Source organism: Aythya fuligula, chromosome 3 (genome assembly GCF_009819795.1).
Source record: "Aythya fuligula isolate bAytFul2 chromosome 3, bAytFul2.pri, whole genome shotgun sequence".
In the NCBI taxonomy this organism is placed as follows: Eukaryota; Metazoa; Chordata; class Aves; order Anseriformes; family Anatidae; genus Aythya; species Aythya fuligula.
Genome location: NC_045561.1, coordinates 24480629 through 24488896, shown reverse-complemented (window position 1 = coordinate 24488896; position 8268 = coordinate 24480629). Strand labels below are relative to the sequence as shown.

Sequence of the window (8268 nt, the reverse complement as noted above, 5' to 3'; positions counted from 1 at the left end):
CAGAGACTTGAGATTTGGCAGATATCAGGAATGTGCCTTTGGTTGTTCTTCATGGGGGAAAAAAAAAACACACAAAACTTGAGCTAAGAAACCTTAGTAAAAAAACCAACAGCCTCAGATCTCAGACACTCAACAGAAACTTCTTAGAGGCAGGAGCTGGATTCTCTGAAGGCACGTTTGCTCAGTGGAGACTTGTTCAAGTCTGGCGGCGAAATCGCTGAGCTGCGCGCAGTAGGCGTGCTGCAGCCCTGCGCCGCGGGTGAGGAGCTCTTTGAGATGAAAGGTTTTGGGGGAACGGGGACGCTGCCCTGCTGGGGACCAGAGCCTGGAGATGCTCTCGGGTGCTGCTCGGGTGCTGCCCGTGCAATGCAGGGGAGGGCTGGTCGAGTATGGGCAGGGCCGAGGGAGGGCTGGGGACCCCCAGCCAGGGCAGGGGATGGGTGTCAGGTGTGGAGCTGGATGTGGGAGCAGGCTAAGACAGAAGGCAGGCTGCAGGGGCCAGGAGGAGGCAGACCCAGGGATTTCTGCCGTGTGGCAGCTCTCTGCTGTCAGCAAACACACGGGGAGCCCGCTGGCAAGGGCTGCGACCATCCTGCCTGCTCCCTCAGCGCAGCCGGTGGCCTGCTAGCACTGCTGGTTACTCTGCTCCGGAGGCAGGACCGCAGCAGCACTTGGTGATGCCGACTGCATCGCTCTCTGCTCCACAACCCTGGGCTAGAGCATGACCAGAGCAGCCCTCGGATAAATCACCTGCCAAGCTGCAGCAATGCCCCGCCAGGCAGGCACGGAGTGAAGGTGTGTGCGGCAAGTACCTTGGGCACAGGTGGGGAAACTTCTGATGATCGCAAAGGCAGATCCCCCTTCCCTGGCTAAGTACCAGTGCTGGTCTCTGAAGACAGAGGCACTTAATCTCTCTGTTTGAACAGAGCAAGCTAACATATATCTTGCTAATCTCATTCTGGGAGACAGTTGAATTATTTTAACTAAAAATTACCAAAAGAGCCTGCCTGAGGCAGACTTCCAGCACGGAGTATTTCAGCTCGAGCAACTGAGCTTTGGCAAAGCTGTGAGTAACGGCAAGCAGTCATTAATAGGACGCGGTAAGCAATTTCAACTGCAGGCAGCACTCACGGGGCAAAATGACAAACTTTGGCGCTGTGGATGGCTCCAGAAGGAAAGATGTACATGTGCTCATGACATCCTACCACTACCCCTTTGGGTATGGGCAAACGATGGTAAAGCATGAAGAGGAACACGTGGGGTTTCTCTTTTGCTCACATTCGTGGGATACGGAAAGGGAAAAACTTTAAATGTGTGTCCTAAGCTATTAGTGGGAGCTTGGCCATGTCTAGCTGCATGTGTGTGAGTTACACGTAGCACAAGTAACAAACCCAGCTGTGACTTGTGCACTTCCAGTGTAACATCCACAACCTTGCCAGTGTCAAAATTGGCCAGCGGGGAGGCAGCTGGGGCTGGAGGCACACGGTGTGGTGGCCGCAGACTTAACATGCTGATCAGAGCCATCCTCTTCCACAGAGACCATGGAGCATCTGAGGGGCTTCTTTCAGAGGACCAGCCCCTGAGTGGTGGCCGATCTTGAAGGAGGACCTCTCGCCACCCACTGCTGACCCCTGGTAAGCCCATCTCATGGACAGAGCCCACCAAATATTCACAGTGCAGCAGGGGAGCAGGACCAGGCCCCTGTCCATAGAAGGAGGAGGTGTAGGGGGTGACAGTGCTGGTGCATGGCTCTGCTCCGAGCCCTCGTCACTGTCACCATGAGCAGCTCAGTGGACACGGCCCCCTCACCCAACAGTCCCTGCACCCAGCAGGGGCTGGGTTTGGGCATCAGAGGGTGACGGGGCTGGCAGCACTTGCTGCCCCTCCACGTTTTTCTGCAGGGAGAAGTGTTTTCCTTTCTGCGCTTCATGTGGAGCTGTGCAAACAGCACTTGCCCCTGAATGTTGATACCTCCAAACAATTGTATCAGCCTCTTGGGATTTATTCACCTAAACTACTATTTAGTTATTTAATCTTTCCTTTAGTGATTCAGTTGTTGTTCTGTTCTGAACACTGCCCAGTTTGCCAATGTCTCTTCGGCATGCGAGTGCCTGCTCTTTTATACGATGCTCTTCACATCTCTGCAAGTCAAAATTAGGCCGTCTTATTTTACAAACTAGCACCTAATTTGCTGCTTACTCTTATCCCTGTGCTAGGCCCTTTTCAGCAGCTGCTGCAGACTATTTGTCCAAATGTGTTTCCTTGCATTGCCCATGTTCCAGGCAGGAGCTTTTAGATGCTGTTTTCCTTCCCAATCCCCTATCTCAGAGAGATTGTTTATGAGACTGAAATCATAACAAGAAACCAAAGCTCAGGCACTCTTCCCTTCCCCATTACTAAACCCAAAATGATCCTTTTGGAAAAAAAGAAATGCTTTGCAGGTTGTTATTTCTGCAGCCTGGAAAAGGATTTCTTCCCATTTACAGCCCCGCTGGGTACTCGCGGTGCCGTGCACTCGACAGCCTGATGGGTGCTGTGGCTGTGAGCAAGGCACGGAGCTTGGAAATGGAGAGCAAGGCTCTGCCCAGCCCTCTGCTGTTCTGGGCACTGATGTGCTCTGCCCCAACTCAGGCAGGGGTTTTAAGAGCTGAGTGTTTGGACGGGTGAAAGCTTTGGAGTGATATATGCACCTTGTGTGTGCAGGTGATGCTTCCTCTTTATATTCTAAGTGCATTAAGACATGAAAGAAGCCAATTTCAAGGTAGTCTGTAAGTGACACACAAGCCCAGCCTGCAAAACACACACGACTTGCAGAGCATTCACTAAGATGTCCATGCAGATTTTATTTCCCTTAAGAAACCTTTAGAGCTATTTCTTTCCTGCAGGTGACAGAGGTGAAAATCGGCTGGGTTTTGGACCTAACCTCCCAGCCAGAAGAAGTCAGGGGCAAAGAGGGTTCTGCAGGCAGTTCCCGCTACCAGTGCTGTAAGCAGGGAGCTGGAAGCTGCTCCAAAGCTGCAGGAGCCAACCCGGTTTGCCTGTGGCTGCCATGTTAATTTTTCTCCTTTTGAGGTCTGAATCCTTTAAATCTTTGTTTTATAGGGGTGAATAAAAACTGTCTACAGCCTATGGAGAGACCTGGAAGCCATTTGGTGCAGAAAGATCACAGAAATCTGAGAATGAATGCAAGCTTTTAAACCGAAAATAATGTATACATTTAAAGAGCAGAACATGCACATACATTCACAATGGCTGCTATCAAGACCTCTGGCAGTTTCTCTGAGTATTAAAGTCCTGGTCCTGGAGATTTCTGCTGCCCCTCAGGCTTCTGTCCCTTTCTGTGTTGTTACTTGCAGTGTTTAAGCCCCATTAAGTTTAAGTGCATACATTTTCTTTGGCTATTCAGCCCTAGCCACTTTGGGAAGAAATTGGCCAGAATCCCTGAACCTAAAATAATCAAATGTCTGTTTTTCCATTGAAAAGGATCCCATTTATCTGGCAAGCAGTGCAAAATGGAATAGGTAACTCAGTGCAAACATTCTCCGAGAAACCTGTTGTTGCAAAACCAGGCAAGTGGCTTGCACATAGGCAGATAAGGTACCTTTACCAATGCCCAAGTTGTTGCACTGCATGTCAGTATATTTGGTTTCATAATATGTGTGACTTTTATTATCAGCTTCTTGGTTTCTACCACTCTTTTTAGAAATACAGCAGCCATAAGCTGTAGGCCAAGGAGCACAGCCTTTCAGACGCTCCTTTTGCGAGCATCTGTCGTACTCCCAGAGAGGATGTCTTTGTTTCAGGATTGTTCTGGGCATGAGAATTAAAAATCAAAACGGAGATGGTGGCCAGCACGAAGAACCAGCCAAAGTTATTTTAATGAATTTCTTTCCATACCTGCCAATCCACCCTCCCCTGCAGGAAAAACAACTCTTGAACGAATAAAGCATATGGCATGGAAGATAGAGTGCCGATGCCAAGTTTGTCTTTGCCTTAGCAGAACTGGCTGTAAGATGCTGAATCTGCAGATCTTCCCCTGGAACATGCTCTTGGAGAGAAAAGGGGAGGCACTTTCCCACTGCCACTGTAGCCTGGCTCCTGCAGTCTCGCTGTTCAAGTCCTCACGGTGCAGGGCAGCACAGGGCAGATGCAGCACTGCCTTCCAGTTGGTGGACATCAGCGGGCAGCAGCAGCAAAGAAAGCCCATCAGTGAAGTGGGCTAAGTGTCTGAGATGGACCTGAAAACCACCTGTGTGCAGGTCACTGACTGCCCCGATGGCTGCTGTGCTGGCAGACAGGTGTGCCTGTTGCTGCGGGGTTTGACACCCTGCTCCTGGATGTGGTTCCTTATCCCGTTGGGTCCATGTCACTGGGAATACTGGAGGACCACCATTCTGCAGCTGCCAAGAAGTGAGGTGTTCAGCCTAAGTCCCTCCATCAGCACTTGTCCTCCAGTCAGCCACCTCCACAGGTCGCTTTCTGATCCTAAAGTAGGTGTTTGCCGGGCTGTGAGAGCTGCCCTTCTGCCACCATGACAAAGCACTGGATGCTGGCTCAGCCTGTGGCCAGCCCTCACAGGTCAGTTCATCCGTGCACAGCTCAGCCCTGCCAGGTGAGGCTCCTGGGGACACATTGGTGGTGGGTCCTGAGGTGGTGCAGCTAGGTGGCACCTTGCCACCACCTGCTCAGCTCTTCTCTGAAGGATGTAAGATGCCGGAGGGACCTTAGTTTTGGTGCCCCACAGAGGAATGCCTCACCAGGGCTAGGCGACAGCTGAAGAGGAGGTTTGAGTGTCTAAATTTAGAAGTTAGGCAGCCAAGGCCTTTATTGGGCCTATCTCTGCTGGGACTGAAGCTGAGCAGATTTATATAGAAGGAACAAATTCCTGGCTACGTTACTTTAATCTTCCAGACAGCTATGGAAACGTTTGTGTTGTGTACTCTATGAGACGTGTTTCTCCTACAGATGTCAGAGAGGAGGCCACCACGCTGCTTGGACACTTGCCATGGGGGGACACCATGGGTTAGGAGAGGGGTTCTGCCCACACAGGATCTTCTGCAGCACTTTGGCCTGGTGATGAAGTCCCCGTGTGTCAGGAAAGCCTCTTGCTGTGAGTAAGAGAGGTCTCTTTTTCCAGAAGACAGAAGATACCCGGCAGGGTGACGAAATTAATGGCCCGGGGAGTCCCTTTGTTTAAACGAACACTGGGAGAGACGGGGGGAGGCGGCTTGGCGTTTCACATGGTTAATGTTCCCAGTCCTCTTCTTCATCCTCTCGTGGCAACCTGTGTACTTTGCAATGCAAAGGCAAATGAATCTCTGCTCTGCAGAAATGTAAATGTTTTGATAAAACCATTCTTAACAAGTTTGATTCGTTTAATCAGCTTGATTAACTGCAGAGCTTTATGGACTTTAATCAGGAAGGATTTACTATAAATTACCATTTCTTGCAGTTTTGTGAAGAACACGATGGTGGACGGGAGCCTTCCCAGCGTGGAAGGCACTTCCTGACTCCAGCACCCAGCCCTGCCTCTGCAGCTCCACGTATTTCAGGTCCCTGCAGGTCTGTGGGGCAGGTGCTGGGCTAGGGGTGGAGTGGAAATGCAGCTGCAAGCTCCTTGAGAGACCCTCTTTCTTGCATCTGCATCCTCTCGGTGATTAATCTCGTCTTCCATTAAAGGTGCAGCATGCCTCTTCCAGCCAGGCCCACAAGGAAGGAAGCACAGTTGTATCCAACAGCCCTCTCCTCACCATGTTTCATGAACAACCTTGACTTGCAATGGATTTTCAAGGGCTGGCTACACAAAATTCCCAGGCTTACCAGCAGAAAGAGTAATAAATAAATAAATAAACGGTTGATCAGAAGATCTCAGCTTGGGTACACAGCACATTTGGTTTTTCCTCTCTCCCGTTCAGCATGGCAGACTGACAGGCTGCAAAATAGGTCCAGCTGGAAAGAAGATAATTTTGTTCTGCTCTGCCCAGCCTCATTTTTCCGCGCTGAATGTCCAGTCATGTACCTGTATGAAACCTCTGAGGCCCTGGAGGCTCCACACAGCGATGATTGATTCATTTTTAATAGGCAAACTTTTCTCCATGTTACATTTCTCTGTGCCTTTTAGTCACTATCCCAAACGAAAGCAACCAGGAGGAGATTTAAAACAACTGAACTCTCCCCTCACATTCAGATTCTGCCCAAAGCACCGGAGCGTTTACAGAGTCTCCGCACCAGCAGGTTTGCTCCTCGCTCCGCGAGCGCTCTTCCCTTGTTGCTCTGCCATGCAGCAGGGCCGCTCTGCAGCGGTCTCAGGGGGGCTGTGATCAAAACGCACAGGCTGAGCAGTGTGGTTTTGCAGCTCTCTTCAGACTGCCTTGTGCTTTTTACTCCCACCCAACTGTAAAGTGGAATTGCCTATGAGGAAATTGTGTATTTCATAAGAAAGGAATGTTTTTCATCCTTTCCCCGCAATTCTGTGGCCAAGCCTCACTTATAGTCTGTTAGACTTTGCACCCCCATGACCTGAATGCTCATTTCTAAAAGATTCCTGTTGTCCAGTTTCCCTTGGATCCTGTCAGCTAGCTGGTGGGAAGCACCTTGGCTTGTTGGAGAGCACGTCAGGTAGCTCTGCAGCCCCTCCGGTGTAGAAGCAGAGGATGCACAGATGCCATTTTGTTCAGTGTTCTGTCACCACAGGCAGGATCCTGGTCCTGGGGCAGACCAGGTCAGGGCAGGGTGAGCTTGGAAAAGGTGTGTGAGATCCCTCACTCATGCTATGGGGTCAGTGGCTGTGCAGGAAAACGAGCAGGACACATGCCTGGCTGCGCAGGCACTTGCGCCTCTGCGGCCCAGTCCTTCCACACACACTGCTTCACAGGCCGGCGTGGTGCATGAGGAGAAAGTCTTCTCCTCTTTCACCTTTGACATTTCCACACAGTATGAAAAACTCTTGGCCGTTTGCCAGAAGTTAGGATTTGATGACTTTTTTCTATTTTTCTTTTTTTTTTTTTTTCTTTTTTTTTTCTTTTTTTCCCCCACACAGACTAAACATTCGCATGTCATATCCTGTCCGAGCAGTTGTTTCAATAGCTGCCCTGCCAACGGAGACACTTGGGTTTAAGTGGCTGATCCTCTGCAGCCATGACTGCTTTTAATGAAAGATTATGTCTCCGTAAGGCCAAAATGTTTGTTATCCACCTTTGGCTTCTGAAAGAAATCCTGCAAATGTTTTTGGATCAGATGTGTGTGAAATGCTGTGCAATTTATCTAATAGCAAGGTGGAAAATCTGTCCTTTCCCTATTAATAGACTAAAAATCAAAACAGAGGTAGGGGGTTAAGGCCAAATGGTTCATACACTATGAATTCATCAGAGTTTCACATTCCCAGCAAGAGAAATATTTGAAAGCAGAAGAAATGCAAAAAATGAAACCAAATAAATATATTTATAAACGAGGATTGGCTTTTCTTTTCATCTCTTCATGGGAGTTGCTTGCATTTTGGAGCTGTGCACTTAGACCCCCTGGAGGGCTCTGGCAGGAGCAGACAGGGCCACCAGAGAGCCAAGTGGCCCTTCATGGAGGCAGAGGCTCAGAGCTGTCCTTCAAAACTGTTTCAGCTTATGCTGCAGGCACTGCTGCATGTGCTTGGGGTTGGGGAGGCCACAGCTCACTGTGCAGTCAGAGGAAACAGCGAGAAGCTCAACTGGGGTTCAGGATGCAGCACAGTTCAGGCGGCTTTGAAAAAGAAAGTCTTACAGCTGGCTGCTGATCCAAGGAGAAAGCAGTAAGACGCTGCTGGTGACCTCCTGGAAGAAGCCACAGATAACTGCCGGCTGTTAAATCGCTCTTTCATCATGCCGTGTGAACGGCACATGGCGGCGGGATCTGCACCGGAGACTGTTGCATCACAACTCATGGTTTCAGCAGAGCTTTGCAGAAAAAAATGAAAGTAAACTGTGTTATTTTCAGCCCGAGCAGTGAGCAAATTCTCAGTATCTAAATGAGAGCCCTTAGAGTAAGCTCCAGGTGTTGCAGGAAGTGGTGGAGGCGACTCAGTAAATGTCACACTTCCCTCTAAACTCGATTCTGAAGTGGTGTCCAAAAATAACATTTCATGGGCATCTGTCTGCTTGAGAAGGCCCTGCTGTTTTCATGACACTCACAACTAGCCCTGCCTGGCACCTTCCTGATTTTACATCACCTTCCCTGTCACGAGTGCCTGCCTTTATCTTCCTGTCTTTGTGCTTGCCTGTAAAGCCAAATACATGGCAA

General features: G+C 49.7%; 1 long non-coding RNA gene across 1 annotated transcript; it reads left to right on the top strand.

The window, feature by feature from the left end:
• Nucleotides 1-1542: 1542 nt before the first annotated feature.
• LOC116487843 lies at nucleotides 1543-5565 on the top strand. Its single transcript, XR_004253113.1, has 3 exons — nucleotides 1543-1634; nucleotides 4966-5110; nucleotides 5453-5565. It is a non-coding gene; the product is annotated as an uncharacterized LOC116487843 (long non-coding RNA).
• Nucleotides 5566-8268: the final 2703 nt, after the last annotated feature.